The sequence below is a fragment of the Emys orbicularis genome, chromosome 12 (genome assembly GCF_028017835.1).
Source record: "Emys orbicularis isolate rEmyOrb1 chromosome 12, rEmyOrb1.hap1, whole genome shotgun sequence".
NCBI classification, from domain to species: Eukaryota; Metazoa; Chordata; order Testudines; family Emydidae; genus Emys; species Emys orbicularis.
In genome coordinates this window covers 30,333,567-30,355,221 of record NC_088694.1, presented here as the reverse complement: position 1 = coordinate 30,355,221, position 21,655 = coordinate 30,333,567, and positions in this window count along the sequence as shown.

The following is a 21,655-nucleotide window of genomic DNA, read 5'->3' as shown; positions in this document are numbered from 1 at the left end:
AAGTCCAAAGAGAGGGGAAAAAACCTTGAAGATATAGCTTTCCATACTCTTATTAGCTAACAGGCCTAGCAGGGCCTGAGGGCGTATTTTTCCAAGGAGAGCTTTTTGTTATTTTGGGTATGCCGATCTAATGCTGCAGATGGCGACTTTAGATGATGCTTCGTGCAGCAGGGCATTCTTTTGCCCTGTGTTGTCCGGGCTTTTCTGTTGCTGGATTCAGGAGGAGGGTTGATGAGAGTCCACTCTGCTGCCTGCAGAACGCTGCATTCTAATCAAAAGTATGTTACTTTGGGTCCTGGTTTCCTTCTGTTCCTGGAAGGTGATGTTTGGAAGTTTTTCATGGAGCATGAAACAAAGTCCGAGTCAGTATTGGTAAATGTCCCCAAAACACGACTTCAGCCTACCCTGCATCAACCAGATCCAGCCTCTTAATTTCTTTGGTATTGATTTAAAGTAAAATCAGTGTTACTCACACACCTGCATAGGATGTGTGTGTGTGAATCCTCCAAGGGCAGAAGTGAGATGGAGTGTACATGAGACTTTATGAGTGATATCGAAGCATTCCACAATGTTGGAAATCATGGCCTTGTGGACAGACAGAAACCAAAGTGGGGGATTCTTTCTCCCTCCCACCATGGCAATACAATGAACATACCCTCCGTTTCATTCCATTGGAAGACACTTCCACACCTGCTGGGTCAAGCCTGCTGCCTCGGACTGCGGGTGCTGCAAGTGGCCAGCAGTGGGCCAGAAGGAGGAGGACCATGCAGGAGCTTTTGGAGATAGGGGCAAGGAGGAACAAGGAGCACGTTGCTTTCAAAAGTTCCAAGGAGGAAAGGGACACGGTCCAGGAAGAGAGGAAGAGCAGGGAGCAGGACTGATTGCTCAGAGAGAGAATGCAGGATATGGGGGCCAGCAGGGTGGTTCATCCAGGTCATGTCACAGCGCCAGCACCAGTGTATGTGCCAGCTGCTATGTCTGCAGGTACATGTAACTATGACAGTGGAATGGTGTTCCTGGTCCTGGCTCAGAATGGTTAGAAGGTGGAGTTTGTGGCAGAGCTAGTGAGCAAAATTACAGATGGGGTTTCGGTTCCCAACTATTGACAGTTGTGTGTCTCAGAGAAAGATCCTCTAACCCCTCTCTCCAAGAGACGTACCCTTGTCTCCAAAACCAGTGAGGTGGCAGAGCGCCTACTGGTTTATGCCATATACTACAGATTTTCTGGCCAGCCTTGAACTCTCCAATTCCCTGATGAATGTTCTTCTGACACTTAATGGCTTTTATATTTTTGCTCTAGCGATTATTCAGACACTCAGCCCAATAGGCCAGATCCTGCTTCCATGTGGAGCCTCACTTTCCTCCTCTCTGAAGTGGGGATAATCCTAACCAACAATTAGACAGTGTTTGATCCTCAGATCTTGCTTCCCAAATCCCTGCCCTCCTGGTCCAACACCGGCCTCTTCCCCATTTCCCCAAACTTCCATATCTGTGCTAGTGCCTGTCTCATCCCCCAACTGCAAGGTCTCATACACGGTCTCCTTCCAGCAAGCTGAAGCTGCCCCTGGCTCTGAAGCTGGAATCGCATGTCCTGAGAGCTTCCCTTGCATTAATAGGCAGCAGGTTTAAAACAAATAAAAGGAAGTTCTTCTTCACGCAGCGCACAGTCAACTTGTGGAACTCCTTACCTGAGGAGGTTGTGAAGGCTAGGACTATAACAATGTTTAAAAGGGGACTGGATAAATTCATGGTGGCTAAGTCCATAAATGGCTATTAGCCAGGATGGGTAAGAATGGTGTCCCTAGCCTCTGTTCGTCAGAGGATGGAGATGGATGGCAGGAGAGAGATCACTTGATCATTGCCTGTTAGGTTCACTCCCTCTGGGGCACCTGGCATTGGCCACTGTCGGTAGACAGATACTGGGCTAGATGGACCTTTGGTCTGACCTAGTACGGCCTTTCTTATGTTCTTATGTTCTTATGGTGGATTCACCGTGGGCATGAGAAAGGACAATACCCATATGCAGGTAGAACATCAACCTCCACCTCCATCCCAGCAGCAGGATGGCCTCTGGTCCCTGCTCCCTCGGACAGCTGGAGCTACTGAGAGGTGGGATTGGAAGAGCATGAGAACAGCCCATGAGGTTAAAAAATGGCAGGGAGAGCCTCTTCCCTCCATGGGACATTACGTTGTCCCTCCGTGGGCAGTCCTTTCTTTCTGCAGGCTGTGCTTTGGTTCCTGGACTCTGCCCAGAGGCCCAGCTCCCATCCCTAGCAGCTTGGCTGTTCCCTACCCTGCTGTGCACCAGGCCCTCTGCAGAGAGCTGCTCTGGGCAAGGACTGCAGAGCCAGCTGTCATCCTTGCAGGTGTAGCCCCAGGTTCCATAACCCTGACCCATGGTCTCCCTCCACTGAAAGGCTCTGAGCAAGGCCTGCCCAGAGAACATGGATGACGAGTTCTAGATCCTACTGACAGCAGCCCCCAGCACAGACAAACTCCAGCACATCTTGGAGGTGAGCAGAATGGGGAGGGGCAGCAGGTGTTTTACCTTAGCGCTGGGGACTCCTAGAAAGAAGAGACTGGAAAATCCATGTTTCTATTGGATCCTTCCGAGTATGCATTCGTGAGATAAACTCACTGGGTGACCTTGGGGTTAACTCACTTCTCCCTTACGGCATCAGTCTTCTGCCTTATCAAATCTACCCTGGGGAATAAGGACAGAAGCCCCGACAATCACCTTCACCTGTGGGTGTCTGGCCTAGGGAGCCTAAACCAACTGGACTATCTGCCCCATCACCTAAACTGCCCTGTATTTTCCTCCTAGGGCCTTAAATGCTCAGCCTGACCCCTTCCCGGCTTGTCCCTGACCTTTAAAGGACTATCCAAGCCCCCCCCCCCATACCTGCTCCCCTTGGGATCTCTCTCCTGGCTGAGCACAGGCTGCCCTTATATCTCTCAGCAGGCCTGGGTCCCAGTCACATGCTGATTCTTGTCACGTGACCCCCACACTTATTCCCTTCACCCTAGGGAGCTGCATAACCTGGGCTAGGTGCAGTTGAGCACCAACCCCTTTCCTGGCCATCTCACCCAGGGACAGGTTGAAACTGGAAACCTGTGGGCTAACAGTAACTGTTTGCTCCCAAAGGTGCTGAAGACACAATGGAAGAGGAAATCCTTTGGCCTGGATTTAAATTATTCCAACTGAAAGTGAATGAGAGAAAATAGATCCAGAGTTCTCTTCCTAGCAGCAGAAAATGTGGAGATTGATAGACGTTAAGGTCAGAAAGGACCATTATGTGCATCTAGTCGCACCTCCTGTATAACTCAGGCCCTAGAATGTCACCAAGCGGTTCCTTCAGCCAACCATAGCATGGGACTTAGCCAGAGCATGTCTTTTGGAACGACGTCCACATGCTTTAGAGCCAGCTGGCTAACAGAAAATCTTTCTTCTGCAGTGACGTGGCGTTAAGGGATATGGAGGAAAAGGCATGGAGGCTGTGATTAAAGTTAGGGCAGCGAGGCCAGGATAACTGGGACTAGGTCCCAGGACTGGCTATCACAAGACCTGCCATTTTCTATTCCTGGCTTTGGGACCATGAGCGAGTCTCTTCACCGCTGGGTGCCTCGGTTTCCCCAACTATCAACTAGAGCTAATCAAGGTTTTGTTTCTTGTCCCCGTTTTACAGGGTGGGAAACTGAGACACAGTTGGGACCTGGCTACACTACAGGTCTGTAGTGCATTTGTAAGCTGCTGACCCCCACATGTTGATCAGAGCCTATGGACAAGACAGCTCCTAAAGGTGTGTTTGTTCTGTGCTTATCCCCTATGTACCAGCAGGGCTGGGCGGCCTTTTCTCACTGTGCTGTGGGGAGCAGTTCCTGGGTACTAAGGGTCTGAAGAAGCTCTCAAGGACTAATTTTTTAACATAATTTTTATCAATGAATTGGGAGAAAACATACAATCACTGCTGATAAGACTGGTGGGTGAAAAAATACTGGCAGAGTGGTAATTACTGATGAGGAGAGGGCAGTGATACAGATCAATCTGGGTCATTCAGCAAGTTGGACCCATTCAAATAAGGCACAACTATTCAACAGCAAGGATGATTCACCACAGGAACATGCTACCAAGGAAAGTGGTGGATTCTCCATCTCTTGATGTCATTTAATGAAGACTAGACGCCTTTCTGGAATGTGTTTGCCCAAAAGTAGCTATTGTGGTATGCAGGAGGCCTGTGATATGCAGGGGGTAAGATTAGATGCTCTAAAGGTCTCTTCTGGCCATAAAGTCTACTAATTTCGGAAAAACTGAGTGTAGCATTGGGAGCAGCCTCTGATGTTTTACTGTCTAGCCGGCTTGCTTCCTAGTATGAACACTCATTGAGTGGGGTGATCCACAGGGAGTAGCTCAAACCTCCAATGTGTCTGGTCAGCGGCAGGACATTAGCACTGCAGGGTAGGGGTGTGTGTGTGGCAGTGACATCACAAAGGCCTTTTGCAGGACCTCAGCCTATTGGTCAAAGGTGGTGGGGAGGTGGGGAGTTCACAGAGAGATGCTGACATCAGCCAGGCAGGACAGGGCTGCAGGGCCAGGGAAACCTTGGAGACCCCTGTAGCTTTGCTTCAGCAAGTCTCCTTCTCGAGGTCTCTCTTTAAGGACTGAGAGAGTATTAGGGTTCAGGTACGTGAGCGCGAGGAGGAACCTCTTTCGAGTTTTCTCCTTTCCTTTTACTGATTTTACTAGAAAACAGACATCCCTGTTTAGAAAGTAAGAGCCTCCGAGTGGTTTGGAACCTGTTCAGTCTGATCCACCTGGTGCCAGCTGAATTCTAGGCATGGAAAACACTAGTTTAAGGTGGCAGAATTTTATTCCCCACCTGGGATTTTTTCCCTTAGAATCACTGGGGACATTAGGGTTTCTCCTTTTTGTTTTACCTTTTCCTCCATCTCTCCCTCCTTTCTCTTCATCTCTTCCTTCTTTTCTCCTTTCCCCTGTTCCCCTCCCACCACCAGGAGGTGTAGAGTGTTTGTGTGTCGCGGGGTGTGTGTGCTCTGCAGCTCCCATTGTGGGAGCTCCACCCAACAAAGTGGGGCTGAAATAGTCCTCTGACAGTGATCCCCACCGGTGACCTGGGCCAACCTTTGGGCTCTCTGGTGAGAACCCTCAGCCTCCCGCCCCTCAATGGCTGCCTCCATCCTGGGGCCACTAGATGGAGATGCTGTTCTAGCTCCAGGAGTTGGAGCCTGGCTCTGGGCAATCTGCTAATGCCTCACATCCTGTTGGTTTTAGGTCTTCGGAAAGTTTTTCTCGGAGGGACAGAGAAGATTCTTCCTCCGGACGGCAGTGCTGGCCATCCACGACCCCCTGCTGCGTGTCAGCCAGTTTGGGCTGGTCCTGGCCTACTCCCTCCTGCGGGAAGCCCAAGAGCTGATGGGGGACAAGGTAAGCAGCTGCATTAGACTCAGGAGATTGGGGCTGTGCCCAGGCCTCATTCCCATCCTATCGCCATTCGCTGGCCTGGCAGCAAGGAGCCTGGTGGGGAATGAGAGTCAGAGCAGGTGCTACTGGGAAGGGAGATGAATTCACCTCTATGAGCAGGAGGGAACCAGCTTGTCCCCGGAGCAGCTCCAACACAGCTCTTTAGCAAGGCTAATTAATGACAAGCATTACCTCATCATGGACTTATTTTCTTTGGAAACGGTGCTTTTGCTCTTGGGAAGAGCAGAAGAGTCCCCTAAGTGCCATCTGCGAGCCTCTCCTGTCCAACAGGGCCTCACCGAGCTCCCGGTGACCTAATGTCTGTGTCAACCAAGCCACCACCTAGAGAGTACGGGAGGATTCAGTCAGCAGGGGCTGCTGATCTGCCCCATTCACCAGGGCTGCCATCCTGTAGCTTCAGCATTAGTGTCTGGGATGACTTGGGGCAAGATCTCGACCTCCCTGCAACCCACTTCACTGCTGCCAGAATCCCTCCTCCCCACCCTGCTAGAGCCCCCTCCCTGCCCAACCTGGGTGGAGGTGGAGGAGATGGTTCTGGTAACTCGATCTGTGTTTTGGAGGTGGAACAGCTGTCAAGGGCACTGAGGGGGAGGTGGCAGGAGCTCACCCTTCAAGGAGCAGGGTTAGCAATGGAGTCTTTTTGTCCTTTCAACTAAAAAGGACAAAAAGACTCCATTCTGGGGGTCAGGAGGTGAATCCATCCCTCTGAGGTGGGCATGCTGTGAGGAAATGCATGCTGCTGGTTACAGGTGCTCTTAATTCCCCCTGATTTCTCGGGGCGTTTGAGTCTCTGACAGCTTCTCGTTCCCTTGCAGCAGGAGGACATCAGGGCCAAAGTGATGCACCAGCTCCGCATCATCCGGCACTTGCATGGAATGAAGACTACATGCCTTTCTGGAATGTGTGTGCCCAAAAAGTAACGATTGTACTATACAGGAAGCCCGTGATCATGCAGGGAGTTAGATTAGATGCTCTAAAGGTCTCTTCTGGCCATAAAGTCTACTAGTTTTGGAAAAACTGAGTGTAGCATTGGGAGCAGCCTCTGATGTTTTACTGTCTAGCCGGCTTGCTTCCTAGAATGAACACTCATTGAGTGGGGTGATCCACAGGGAGTAGCTCAAACCTCCAATGTGTCTGGTCAGCGGCAGGACATTAGCACTGCAGGGTAGGGGTGTGTGTGTGGCAGTGACATCACAAAGGCCTTTTGCAGGACCTCAGCCTATTGGTCAATGATCGTAGGGTGGTGGTGACCTCACAGAGAGATGCTGACATCAGCCAGGCAGGACAGGGCACAGGGCCAGGGAAACCCCGGAGACCCCTGTGGCTTTCCTTCAGCAAGTCTCCTCGAGGTCTCTCTTTGAGGACTGAGTGTAGCATTGGGAGCAGCCTCTGATGTTTTACTGTCTAGCCGGCTTGCTTCCTAGAATGAACACGCATTGAGTGGCGTGATCCACAGAGAGTAGCTCTCTGTGGATTAGGGTATTAGTATTAGGGTTCACGTACGTGAGTGTGAGGAGGAGCCTCTTTCGAGTTTTCTCTTTTCCCTTTACTGATTTTGCTAGAAAACAGACATCCCTGTTGAGAAGGTAAGTGCTTCTGAGAGGTTTGGAACCTGCTCAGTCTGATCCATCTGGTGCCAGCTGAATTCTAGGCATGGAAAACACTAGTTTAAGGTGGCAGAATTTTATTCCCCACCTGAGATTTTGTCCCGTAGAATCACTAGGGACATTAGGGTTTCTCCTTTTTGTTTTACCTTTTCCTCCATCCCTCCTTTCTTTCTCTTCATCTCTTACTTCTTTTGTCCTTTCTCCTGTTCCCCTCCCACCACCAGGAGGGGTGTGTGTGCGTGTGTGTGTTGCTGGGGGTGCTCTTCATCTCTCTTTGTGGGAGGTCCATCCAAAAATGTGGGGTTCAAATAGTGCTTGGACCCCACTTACACTAGATGCTGCCACTTTGGTCGTTGATGCTCCAGTTGGGTGGGGGGTGGGGAAGGCACCTCCTAGGGAGTCCAGGATAGTGTGTGTGGGTCTCTTTCCTACTGACTCCAGAAGGAGTTGGGGGCTAAAGGCATCACTGAGAGGGGGGAGTGTGGGGCCCAATCTGCCCTGGGTCCCGGAGGTGGGAAGGGGGCACATTGCCCCACCATGCCCCCATCTTTCCCCTGAGTGGCAGCAGGCGTCACCCTGTCCCCTTCTCTCCCTGGTGCAGGGACCCCCAGGGACTCAGAGGACGCGGGGGAGGAATAGGTAGACCTGGCCACAGAGGAGGCTTCTCTCAAAAACATCCGAGAGCAGCTCCAGGGCCGAGAAAAGGTACAAAGGTTCCCCAGCTGTGCTGGAACGGAGATTGTCCTGCCCCTTCCCAGCACCCTGACCCCCTGCAGAGGGTCTTGTCTCTGATGATCCACCAGCCCTAATGGGGACCTTTCTCCACCATGATCTGGGACCCCTAAGATGGGGGTATTTTTCACCCACCAGCCGGGGTCTCCACCCCCACAGGCACTGTCCCAGTTCCTGACCCCATCTTGTGTAGGAGTTGTGGGTGATTTGGACAGTGGGCGGGTCCCCACTATCCCCCATTCAGGCCTGAGTCCTGCAGCGGCTGTGGGTGGGGCAGGGAGGTCCCTGGCTAACTGACACTCTCTCTCTCCCCTAACCCCACTCCTGGTGGGTGCAGGATGAGGCTCAGCAGCTCATGTTCCTGCACGCCATCCACCCCGCGTGTCTCGCTGCAGAGCAGAGAGGGCAGGACACAGTGGAGCTGCACTGCTGCAAGGCAGCTGTGGTGGAGAGGATTGTGGTGAGTGAGACATGTCGCCCAGCTGCTGGAGGGAGCACAGAGTCATGGGAGGGGCAGGGGTCTCCCCGGGCCAATGGATGGGGGATGCCTGGTGCTGGAGGGGCAGCCGAGGGTTGCTCCTGTAGCAGAGGTGGTGGGAAGTTTCACTGTGTCCTGGCTGGGCTGTTCTTTTCACGCCAGTATCATTGCAATCCCTTTGGGGAGAGGCTCACTCCCAGGATCTGATACAGGAGGGGCAGCAGGGTCCAGGGAACAGGCGCTATTCCTGCCCTGCCACTGTCTGTCTGGGAAACCTTGGCTTTGTCATTCCCTGGCTCGGTGCCTCAGTTTCCCTGCTGTTTCATGGCCGTGTTGGTGCCAGTCCCACCCCCACACTGCACAGTCTAATACCGGCTCCTCTCTCTTTCCAGCACCATGACACCTGCCCTTGAGCCAGAGCTAGAGACCCACCTCCTTCGAGCTGCCCTGCATGCTGTCTTCACCCTAGGCACCCAGAAGGACACCACCCAAGTCCAGGTAGATCTTGCTAAAGTCTTGGATTGAAGAGACAGCTGTCATCCTGCCACGAATCCTTGCTAATTGCCTGCAGAGGGATGTGAATGAGAGAGGCTGGGGTATGTGTTTGGGGGTCTCACCAGTGCTTCCCAGAGACCCCTCTTCCCATCCTTTGACAGTGTAGCCCCACTTTCCCTAACTCTGACCCATGGCTCACATTGAACCTGCTGGCAGAGTCCCAAGACACCGACAGGCTCCACTACATCTTGGAGGTGAGCCCGATGAGAGAGCTGGGGGCAATTTTACCTTAACTCTTAGATCCATTTTCCAGTCTGTCCTCCTAGCTGGGTCCCCAGTGGCCCGTCCTCGGTCAGGGCCGTCAGTGCAATGCAGTGTCAGGCCCTTCCTAGTGAAGGACAGAGGAAGGAGCTGGGACTTCAAGCCAGAGCTCTGCCTGGTTCTGTTGAGCACTAACCACAGGGCCCCTGGCTGGCTTGGGGAGTGAGAGTCTGAACCCCTCCTGTGAGATCCAGAAGATGGTCCTCAGAGAAGAGTCACAGGCTCCTTCCTAGAGAAACAGAAGGACCCCAGAGAATCAGCCCTTCTCTCTGACGGGCCCTGAGATTCCTGGGGGGATTGTGCTCACACTCAGTCCCTTCACCCAACCAAGGACTTGAGAGGCAGAGCAGAGAATGAGCTTGGCTTGAGTCAAGTTCTTCTTCTCTTGGTTAAGTGGTGACTGGGCTTTTAAGGGGACCATGCTCCAGGTTCATGCCTTCCTGTCATCCTGGAGCAGCTGGGGAAGCAAGTCCTCATGGAGGGCCCTGCCCATATCCCTGATCTCCAGGCTCCCTTGGGGGCAGAGGAAATTAAGGGTCTAACTCTAGCTTCTCTCCTCTAGTATCTCCTGCAGAGCAGATGAAGGGAAAAAGAGAGTCCTGGCCCACGGGGGACTGGGAGCTGACAGGAAAATGCTGATGGAGTCCCCTCTCCCTCTCCCTTCCATTAGAACTCAGCAGAATTCCCCAGGATGGGTCACCACGTGGCACAGCTGGCTCTGTTGATCAGTGACCCAGCCCAGGACATCAGCCGGCAGGCCAGGGAGGGGGTTTACCGGCTCTACCAGCTGCTGCTGCACCAGAGGGGTAAGGAACCCAGCTGGGAAATGGCACCCTATAGAAGAGTGAGACTGGGACCCCAGCCAATTTCTCTCAGACTGACCCCGGCTGGAGGATGAGTCTCTGTCTGTCTCTTTCTCTGTTCTACACCCCTCCCCTGCAATTCTGTTGGGCCAGGCACGCAGCGAGCACTCTGCCCACTGTGCAGCCACCAATGGGATTGGAAGGACACAAGCACTGCAACCAGAATGACAAATGTGTGTGTGTCTCTCTTTCCCAGGGCTGAGCATCCATGAGGCCGAAGACCTGTGGTGCTGGGACTGGCACCAGGAGAGCAGGCTCCTGGGCTACAGGAACACAGACAGGATGGGGGAGGTAAGGACACTCTGCCAGGGCATGAGACAGCTCAGGGAGTGGGGGTGGCCGGGTCCCCTGCAGTGGCTGCCTCCTGGAGCCACTAGATGGAGATGCCGTTCTAGCCCCAGGAGTTGGAGCCTGGCTCTGGGCAATCTGCTAATGCCTCACATCCTGTTGGTTTTAGGTCTTGGAAAGTTCTTCTCGGAAGGGCAGAGAAGATTCTTCCTCCGGACGGCAGTGCTGGCCATCCACAACCCCCTGCTACATGTCAAGCAGGCTGGGCTGGTCCTGACCTACTCCCTCCTGGGGGAAGCCCAAGAGCTGTTGGGGGACAAGGTAAGCAGCTGCATCAGGAGATTGGGGCTGTGCCCAGGCCTCATACCCATCCTATTGCCATTCGCTGGCCTGGCAGCAAGGAGCCTGGAGGGGAAGGCTGATGAATTCAACTCCATGAGCAGGAGGGAACCAGCTTGTCTATGGTGCAGCTCCAACACAGCTCTTTAGCAAGGCTAATTAATGACAAGCATTAACTCATTATGGACTTATGTTCTTAGGGAATGGTGCGTTCGCTGTCGGGTAGACAAGTCCCCTAAGTGCCCTCTGCGAGCCTCTCCTGTCCCAGAGGGCCTCACCTAGTTCCCAGTGGCCTAGTGTCCATGTCAACCAAGCCACCACCTATGGAGAACAGCAGAATTCAGTCAGCAGGGACTGCTAATCTGCCCCATTCACCAGGGCTGCCATCCTGTGGCTTCAGCATTAGTGTCTGGGATGACTTGGGGCAAGATCTCCACCTCCCCGCAACCCACTTCATTGCTGACAGAATCCCTCCTGACCCTCCTGCTAGAGCCCCCTCCCTGTCCAACCTGGGTGGGGCTGGAGGAGAGGGTTCTGAGAACTCGAGCTGTGGTTTGGAGGTGGAACAGCTGTCAAGGGCACTGAGGGGGAGGTGGCAGGAGCTCACCCTACAAAGAGGGGGGTTAGCACTGGAGGTTAGTAGAAAGGACAACAAGACTCCATTCTGGGGTTCAGGAGGTGAATCCATCCCTCTGAGGTGGGCAGGTGCTGGGTGGAAATGCTGTTGGTTCCAGATGCCCTTAATTCCCCCTGATTCCTCGGGGCGTTTGAGTCTCTGACAGGTTCTCGTTCCCTTGCAGCAGGAGGACGTCACGGCCAAAGTGATGCACCAGCTCTGCATCATCCGGCTCTTGCGCCAGGTGCCTGAGGCACTGCAGGGGCTGTGCCTCTGAGGCCACCAGCAACTCCCGCTCCCTGCTGCAGGTACTGCTCTGGCTCACTGTAAATGGGGAGCTAGTGGAAGGGGAAATGGAGCCCCCTGGCACTCACTAAAAGGGAAAGTGGTGGATTCTCCATCTCTTGATGTCATTTAATGAAGACTAGATGCCTATCTGGAATGTGTGTGCCCAAAAAGTAACTATTGTACTATACAGGAAGCCCGTGACCATGCAGGGCGTTAGAATAGATGCTCTAAAGGTCTCTTCTGGCCATAAAGTCTACTAGTTTTGGAAAAACTGAGTGTAGCATTGGGAGCAGCCTCTGATGTTTTACTGTCTAGCCGGCTTGCTTCCTAGAATGAACACACATTGGGTGGGGTGATCCACAGAGAGTAGCTCAAACCTTCAAAGTGTCAGGCCAGCAGCAGGACATTAGCACTTCAGGGGATGGGTGGGTGTGGCAGTGACATCACAAAGGCCTTTTGCAGGACCTGAGCCTATTGGTCAAAGGTGGTGGGGAGGTGGTGACCTCACAGAGAGATGCTGACATGAGCCAGGCAGGACAGGGGCGCAGGGCCAGGGAAACCTCAGAGACCCCTGTGGCTTTGCTTCAGCAAGTCTCCTTCTCGAGGTCTCTCATTGAGGACTGAGAGAGTATTAGGGTTCACGTACATGAGCGCGAGGAGGAGCCTTTTTCGAGTTTTCTCCTTTCCTTTTACTGATTTTACTAGAAAACAGACGACCCTGTTTAGAAGGTAAGAGCCTCCAAGAGGTTTTGGAACCTGCTCAGTCTGATCCATCTGGTGCCAGCTGAATTCTAGGCATGGAAAACACTAGTTTAAGGTGGCAGAATTTTATTCCCTCCCTGGGATTTTGTCCCGTAGAATCACTGCGTACATTAGGGTTTGTCCTTTTCGTTTTACCTTTTCCTCCATCCCTCCTTCCTTTCTCTTCATCTCTTACTTCTTTTGTCCTTTCTCTTGTTCCCCTCCCACCACCAGGAGGGGTGGGTGGGTGGGTGTGTGTGTGTGTGTGTGTGTGTGTTGCTGGGGGTGCTCTTCACCTCCCCTTGTGGGAAGTTCATCCAAAACTGTGGGGTTGAAATAGTGCTTGGACTCCACTGACACTAGATGCTGCCATCCTGTGGCTTAGCATTAGTGTCTGGGAAGACTTGGGGCAAGATCTCAACCTCCCTGCAACCCACTTCACTGCTGCCAGAATCCCTCCTGCCCCCCCTGCTAGAGCCGCCTCCCTGCCCAACCTGGGTGTGGGTGGAGAAGAGGGTTCTGAGAACTTGAGCTGTGGTTTGGAGGTGGAACAGCTGTCAGGGGTACTGAGGGGGAGGTAGCAGGAGCTCACCCTACAAGGAGGGGGGTTGGCACTGGAGGTTACTAGAAAGGACAAGAAGACTCCATTCTGGAGGTCAGGAGGTGAATCCATCCCTCAGTGGTGGGTACGTGCTGGGTGGAAATGCTGTTGGTTCCAGGTGCCCTTAATTCCCCCTGATTCCTCGGGGCGTTTGAGTCTCTGACAGGTTCTCGTTCCCTTGCAGCAGGAGGACGTCACGGCCAAAGTGATGCACCAGCTCCGCATCATCTGGCACTTGCGCCAGGTGCCTGAGACACTGCAGGGGCTGTGCCTCTGAGGCCATCAGCAACTCCCGCTCCCTGCTGCAGGTACTGCTCTGGCTCACTGTAAATGGGGAGCTAGTGGAAGGGGAAATGGAGCCCCCTGGCACTCACTAAAAGGGAAAGTGGTGGATTCTCCATCTCTTGATGTCATTGAATGAAGACTAGATGCCTATCTGGAATGTGTGTTCCAAAAAAGTAACTGTTGTGCTATACAGGAAGCCCATGATATGCAGGGGGTTAGATTAGATGCTCTAAAGGTCTCTTCTGGCCATAAAGTCTACTAATACACACAGGGGACGGCCCCGCCTGGGCAACACGCGTCACCGAGATGAGTGTGGGATATGCAGAGGGCACTGCCCCAATGGCTGATATACATACAGGGCCCTGCCTCACCCAGTCACCAACCGTCATAGGCGCAATGGTAGTGGTGGGGTCACATAGGCAACTGCCATCAGTGGCCACCAGGGGTCGCTGCAGCAACAATAGGGGGGATACATGCCAGGCATTGCCACACCTGGCCACCAGGGATCACTGCTCCAACAAGAAGGCACTGACAGGGCACTCCCGTGCCTGGCCAGCAGGGGTCACTATCACAGTGTTGGGGGGGAGATACACATAGGGCACTATCCCACCTGGGCAGCAGGGGGCACTGCACCCTGACACCTACCCACACAGACCCCCAGTGAGCAGGTGGGTGCCTGGGTGTTATTCTGCACTTTCAGAAATAAGGCAAAGGCTAATTTTACTAACATTTCTGCTGAAGAAAGCTCTAAGTTACAACCCTACCTTGCCAAGCACCTGCCCAAAGCCAGAGCAGTGTCCCTGCTGCCAGCAGAGACCCCAGAACACACAGCCCCAAAGGGGAAGCAGCTTTTAGGTGAAGTAGTGACAGACTCTGGGGAGGGGCTATGGGGAAGCAGAGAAAAAGCAACTAACCACAGTGGGGAAAATCATAATCTACCGGGGAGAAAGAACGGACTCTGCTAGGACATCAAACCAACTCCAGCCAGGCTGGATACCAGCAATTCGGGGCTGGAGCAGCTCCAGCCAGGCTGGGCGGGGGCAGGTGACCTCGGTCTCTGTGCTGAGCAGGCTGCTTTGGCTGCGAGGAGGGACAAGGAAACCCCCGGCCAGGGTCTTGCTGCCCAAGGGGGGTGAGATCTGTGGCAATCTCTGGAGTAGCTGGTTCAGCAGCCGTGAGCCCCACGCTTGTCCCTGCCCGAGCTCTCCAGGAGCACATTACGCCCAGGTGTACGCACTGGATGTAGGCACCAGTGTAACGCTACAGAGCCACACTGCTGAGTGTTGCCTGCGAGAGACAGGGGCGGAGTCAGACGGGGGCAGCAGATGACAGGGCCAGCCCCCACTGTATGCCACACACCCCCCTTCATCCATCTGCCTGCCTAACACACTCATCCATCTCCACATCATCCCGCTGTCCCTCCGATTGTCCATACACTGCCCAGCACAAGGAGGCGTGGACAGGGCCCGATTAACCTTTTGTAGGGCCGGCGCAAAACAGATTTGTGGGCTCCCATGGGGGAATGGGGCATGGCACGAGGGGGGTTGATCCCCAGATTGAGGGGCTGGCCAGGGGCAAGGCGTGGGGGGAGAGGGGAGGTACAACCACGGTCCACGCAGCCCCGCCAGAGGCCACTGGCCCACCCAGCCCTGCGCTGCCAGCGTGCTCTGCCATACTACCCCCTGCCCATTACCCCCACCCCGTTATGCCTGGCAACTCCCATGCCCAGTGCCCCTCTGGCCCGCAGAGCCCTATAACCAGCACCCCCCACTGCCTAGTGCCCCTCTCAGCCCCCCCACAACTGCCCAGCACTCCATATTCCTGAGGGAATTCAGCACCAAATCATTAAAAATTCTGTGCACTATTGTAAAATTCTGCAAATTTTATTTGTCAATATATAAAGGTGGAAGCTGCAGCCTGGCAGGGGGAGCCCAGGCCACTGGCTGCATGGAGGTGGGAGATCACCCTGCAGCCTCCCCCCTCCCTTCCCAGGACAGGGACTCGACAGTGAAGCTGCACCCAACCCTGACACATTGTAAGGGATGGGCCTGCCCCAGGAACACCTTTGGGCACTGCCCCTCTGCGCCAGGTGCACCAGGTGTGGGAGGCAGGCTCAGCCCAGCAGGATCCAAGTGTGGAGGGGCTCAGTGTGGGGGGATCCAGGTGGGGCTAACAGGGTTCTGGGTGGAGCAGTCGGGGTGCAGGTGGCTCAGTGGGGGATCTGGATGCACAGGGGCTCGTTGGGGGTTGATGGGGCAGTGGGACTCTGTAGAAGGGTCCAGGTGAAGGTGCTTGGGGCTCAGCAGGGGGTGTCGGGAGCTCAGCGGGAGGGCGGGTGCAGGAGAGGTGGGGCTCCAAGTGCAGCTGGCTGAGGCTCTGTGGGGTAGGTGTCCGGGGGCTCATCGGGGTGGTACAGATGCAGGGGAGGTGGGGCTAGTCAGGGGGAGGGTTCGATGGGTCTGCTTAACGGGCGAGCCTCAGCTGCTGCCAAGGGGATGCTGCATGCCGGGCTCCCGCTTCTCCCCTGCCCCCGCATCCCCCATCCCCTTCTCTTCCCCATCCCATGCCCCTTCCCCACTGCCCATCTCCTCCCCATCCCACCCCCTTCCTTCCCTACTGCTTATTTCCCCCAGCCCCCCCCCCCCCCCGCCCCAGCACATGCACTCCCTGCTGTACAGAGAACAGGATGGCCCCTCCCAGCACACAGACGGGGAGCACCACCGGCACTAGGACCCAAAAGGCTGCGTCCAGCTGCAAAGTCAGCAGAACTGAACAGCCCCCTCTTTCCGCCGGGCAGTTCTGTGGGGACTCCCCAGACCCAGCTCCTACAGCCAATCCATCAGCACTGAACAAATACTGCAAGACTAATATCTCACAGGCCCGATTGCAGCAGAGAGCCTCTAAGCCTCTGTCATAACTATAAAGGGAAGGGTAACAGCTCTCCTGTGTACAGTACTATAAAATCCCTCCTGGCCAGAGACTCCAAAATCCTTTTACCTGTAAAGGGTTAAGAAGCTCGGGTAACCTGGCTGACACCTGACCCAAAGGACCAATAAGGGGACAAGATACTTTCAAATCTTGGTGGGGGGAAGGCTTTTGTTTGTACTCTTTGTTTTGGGGGTTGTTCGCTCTTGGGACTGAGAGGGACCAGACATCAATCCAGGTTCTCCACATCTTTCTAAACAAGTCTCTCATATTTCCAATTTGTAAGTAAACAGCCAGGCAAGGCGTGTTAGTTTTACTTTGTTTTCTCTACTTGTAAATGTACCTTTTACTAGAGTGTTTATCTCTGTTTGCTGTACTTTGAACCTGAGGCTAGAGGGGGGGGTCCTCTGAGCTCTTTAAGTTTGATTACCCTGTAAAGTTATTTCCCATCCTGATTTTACAGAGATGATTTTTACCTTTTTCTTTAATTAAAAGCCTTCTTTTTAAGAACCTGATTGATTTTTCCTTGTTTTGAGATCCAAGGGGGTTGGATCTGTATTCACCAGGAGTTGGTGGGAGGAAGAAGGGGGGGATGGTTAATTTCTCCTTGTTTTAAGATCCAAGGGGTTTGGATCTTGATCCACCAGGAGTTGGTGGGAGAAAGGAGGGGGATGGTTAATTTCTCCTTGTTTTAAGATCCAAGGGGTTTGGATCTGTATTCACCAGGGAATTGGTGAAGGTCTCTCAAGGCTACCCAGGGAAGGGAATTAGCTTTGGGATGGTGGCAGCGGACCAGATCTAAGCTGGTAGTTAAGCTTAGAAGTTTTCATGCAGGCCCCCACATTTGTACCCTAAAGTTCAAAGTGGGGAAGCAGCCTTGACAGCCTCACCGCGGGGAGCTTCCCCCCACCAGCCCTGAACAGAATATCGCTGCCAGCCTCCAGCTCAGGGCTGAGCCTTCACTTCCTCCCATGCAGCTCTGGGAGAAAGAGCTCCTTAGGCACCCTGAAGGGGAAAAGCCACAAACAAATCTTCACGTTGCTCTCACACCTCTAGGGGCCCAGGCCAGCCAGGTATCAATCCCAGCCCATGTAGGGTTAGGAGTTCCTGCTGCTCCCTGCTGAGATACACTGACCTTGCGCTGCACTGGGGGGCTGGGGGGGCTGTCCCCTTTTGCAAGCACGTACTTCCTGTTTCTGGGAAGGAAGAACTACTGCCCTAGTGTTAACTGCCTGCTGCACTGTGCCTGCATCACAATGCCAGAGCCTCCCCAGGCAGGAGACTCCTTTGTCAGCCACCTGGCGACAGGAGCAGGCTCATGTCCACAAGACACAGGTCGTTCGGAGAGACTGGGCAGAGGAAGGAGCCCCATGTCCTGAGCTAGGAGAGCTAGTGCCCGACAAGAGAGCCTTACCCTTATAGCGTTCACCACCCGCGGCGGACAGGAGCGAGCAGTGGCAGTGGGTGGGGGGCAGGGGGCGGAGAGGAGCCCTGGGCCTGGCCAGCCGAGAGGAGCGAGCAGGGGACGGGGGGGTAGAGGGGAGAGAAGCCAGCGGGCAGGGGGGCCTCAGGGTGCATCACAAGTGGAGAGGGCTGGGCCAGCGCACCATCGGAAACCCGGTACTGGGCGTGGCCCCTGAGCAAGGCTTTTGAGTGCTGCAGTAATGGAGCTAGGAGGCGATAAGGGGGTTCTAGGCATCTCCAATCCCAGCCCCACTTCTCCTGTGCCCAAAGCCATGACCATGAGCCCACCCCTCTCAGTCTCAGACCCCACAGCCCCAAAGACATGACTGGCCACTCACGCTGTGCCCCAGTTACAGCTAGGAAGGCTCTCTAGAAAGATAGGAGTGGGAAGAGCAACCCCCTTAGCCTGGCAGGCAGTACGCCTCCTTCCCAGTATGGCAGAGACCATGCCTCAAGCAGAGTGCCCCAAGGGTCGGGCCTGGGGCCGGTTTTCTTCAATGTCTTCATTCATGATCTGGAGGATGGCGTGGGCTGCACCCTCAGCAAGTTTGTGGATGACACTAAACTGGGAGGAGTGGTAGATACGCTGGAGGGTAGGGATAGGATCCAGAGGGACCTAGACAAGTTAGAGGATTGGGCCAAAAGAAATCTGATGAGGTTCAACAAGGACAAGTGCAGAGTCCTGCACTTAGGACAGAAGAATCCCATGCACTGCTACAGACTAAGGACCGAGTGGCTAGGCAGCAGTTCTGCAGAAAAGGACCTAGGGGTTACAGTGGACGAGAAGCTGGATATGAATCAACAGTGTGCCCTTGTTGCCAAGAAGGCTAACGGCATTTTGGGCTGTATAAGTAGGGGCATTGCCAGCAGATCGAGGGACGTGATCATTCCCCTCTATTCGACATTGGTGAGGCCTCATCTGGAGTACTGTGTCCAGTTTTGGGCCCCACACTACAAGAAGGATGTGGAAAAATTGGAAAGAGTCCAGTGGAGGGCAACAAAAATGAACAGGGGGCTGGAGCACATGACTTATGAAGAGAGGCTGAGGGAACTGGGATTGTTTAGTCTGCAGAAGAGAAGAATGAGGGGGGATTTGATAGCTGCTTTCAACTACCTGAAAGGGGGTTGCAAAGAGGATGGATCTAGACTGTTCTCAGTGGGAGCAGATGACAGAACAAGGAGTAATGGTCTCAAGTTGCAGTGGGGAGGTTTAGGTTGGATATTAGGAAAAACTTTTTCACTAGGAGGGCGGTCAAGCACTGGAATGGGTTACCTAGGGAGGTGGTGCAATCTCCTTCCTTAGAGGTTTTTAAGGTCAGGGTTGACAAAGCCCTGGCTGGGATGATTTAGTTGGGGGTTGGTCCTGATTTAGGCAGGGGGTTGGACTAGATACCTCCTGAGGGCTCTTCCAACCCTGATATTCTCTGATTCTATGATAGGCAGATAGACCCAGACTAGCCCATAGGAGACTGGGGCGGACTGGGGGGGAGGGAGGCGCAGAGGAAGAGGATGCAGGCAACTGAACATGACAGGTGTTCATGAAAGGAGAGAGAGAGAGTTTGAGCGTGAGTTGGCCAACACAGAGAAGAGAGACAGAGAGAAACCTAGGTGGAAGGAACAAAACTCAGAACAAGGAGTCACCCTCATGGACCCAACCTACTGCTAGGGAGCAAACACCACTGCTGGCCAGAGAGATGAACAGCCACCGCAAATGGCAACATCATCTCCCTTGAATCCACAGCTAGTCAGGAAACCCTTTTTCTTGTTTTTTTGTTTTGTTTTTTTTAAACAAACCCACACCCAGCTAACGGGAAGTCCCTGCCTGGAGCCAGGGGGGGGCTGTGACCAGAGCCCTCACCAAACCAGACACTGATCTCACAGACAGTGACAGCTGCTCCGCTCCCAGCTGGACAGGTCTTGCCTGGCATCAACAATGCTTGCGCTCTCGCTCGCTTTCCATCTCACCACCGAGACGGACTCTGTCCCCCACCCCCACCACACACTTCTTTTCCCTTGGTGCCAAACACAACACAAGAAGGAAAAACAAAAGTTATCATCACAATCTGCCGTGATGGCCAGGCTCTCCTTCTCGCATCTCCCACGCCCCAGGGCTCTACCCTGAACCCCCTTCCCATGAAGTTGTCAGAGCTACAATTAGAAAGCACCCCACTGCACCTGCACCCAACATAGTCACTCTGCACAGGAGACTCTTGTCCCTTCCACTGGTCTTAACCCCACAGAGCCCCAGGCCCAGCTAGGATGCACCTTATTTTTCTTTAGTACTGGGGCTCTCGTCGTCTCCTTCCTATCCCTCTTGGACTCCATCTGTGAGAGAGGACTGGGAAGTGTTACAGACACAGAGACCCTCCCCCAGCTCTCTCGGCTCACACCTGGTTGTCTCCCCAGTCCTTGGCGCTGTCCAGCATGTCTCCCTCCACAGAAGTCACCTGCTGTCATCTTAGAATCCATCTTCATATTGCTCTTCTCCTTCCCAGAACTCCTGCTCTGCTCCTCAGACCTGTCTGTCCTCAGCTCTGCAGGCAGAGGGGAAGGGGCATCATGGGAACACACACGCCCCATTCCAGACACCATATGGCATCCACAGGGCTACCAAACCATGTCACCTTGTGCCAAAAACCACACCCCACCCCAAGGGAGCAAAACGCCTTTGTGAGCCCAGCACACACACACACACCAAGCCCAGCCAAATTGGGAGCTTGCCCCCCCTTCCCGGGCCTCATGGATGGAGAAGTTTGGTGGGCAGTGGGGGCCCTGAGGGACTGGCTCAGCGTGTGAATGAGGGACTGGGATATATGTGGGGGGCGGGAGTGTGGGGTTGAGGTGTCCAGGAGGACCCAAGGTAAGGGACTAGGGGGATTAGAGGTAGAGGAGAATAGGGTTACCAAGTGCACTGTGGGACTGGGGGATTTAGAGAGCCCAGAGAGGACAGGTGGGGCAGGTTGGAGGGCCCCACGGGGGCTGAAAAGGGGAATCCGGCAGGTTGGGGGGTAGCAGAGAGTGGAGATGAGGGACTCGCACACTGGGGATGGAGGAGGCAATGGGGTGACAGGGACGTGGGGCCCAGCACTGGAGAAATGGGCTGGAGTCGATTGGGGCAGGGTGGGAGGAGGACGCTGGGGGAGGCAGCACATTGGCAGGGCAAAGGGAAAGGCCACGGAGAGAGGACAGGGTTGGGGAGAGGAGCGGAGCGCTGGGGGATGACGGGGGGCTGGGGGGTGAACTAGGGGGAGTTTGGGGAGCAGGACTGAGGGGTCCCCATGGGCGCAGGGCAGGGCTGGGGGTGGATGGGAGGCGCAGGGCAGGGCTGGGGGTGGATGGGGGGCTGGGGAGGCCCAGGGATGGGGAAGGTTGGGGGGCTGAAGAGAATGTCAGGGCCCTACAGAGCAGGGAGTGGGTGGGGGAGGGGATGGGGGGGCTGAGGGGTCCCCACACACACAGGGCGGGGCTGGGCGCAGTTGGTGGATTGGGGGTTGGGGGTAGGGGGGACGGGGCAGGTTACGGGCTGAGGGGGATGTCGGCTTTAGGGAGCAAGGAGGGGGTGGGGGAGGGAATGGGGGTAGGGGGTGGATGGGGCACAGGGCGGGGCTGGGTGCAGGGGATGGATGGGGGGCTGGGGGAAGAGGGGGATGGGGCAGGTTGGGGGCTGAGGGGGGGATGTCAGGGCTCTAGGGAGCAGGTGGGAGAGGGGATGGGGGCTGAGGGGGATGTCGGGGCTCTAGGGAGCAGGGAGTGGGTGGAGGAGGGGATGGGGGGGTTAGGGGGATGTCGAGGCTCCAGGGAGCAGGTGGGGGAGGGGATGGGGGGGCTGAGGGGGATGTCAGGGCTCTAGGGAGCAGGTGGGGGAGAGGATGGGGGCTGAGGGGGATGTCGGGGCTCTAGGGAGCAGGTGGGGGAGGGGATGGGGGGCTGAGGGGGAGGTCGAGGCTCTAGGGAGCAGGTGGGGAAGGGGATGGGGGGCTGAGGGGGATGCTGGGGCTCTAGGGAGTGGGTGGGGGAGGCGATGGGGGGGTGAGGGGGATGTCGGGGCTCTAGGGAGCAGGTGGGGGAGGGGATGGGGGCTGAGGGGGATGTCGGGGCTCTAGGGAGCAGGT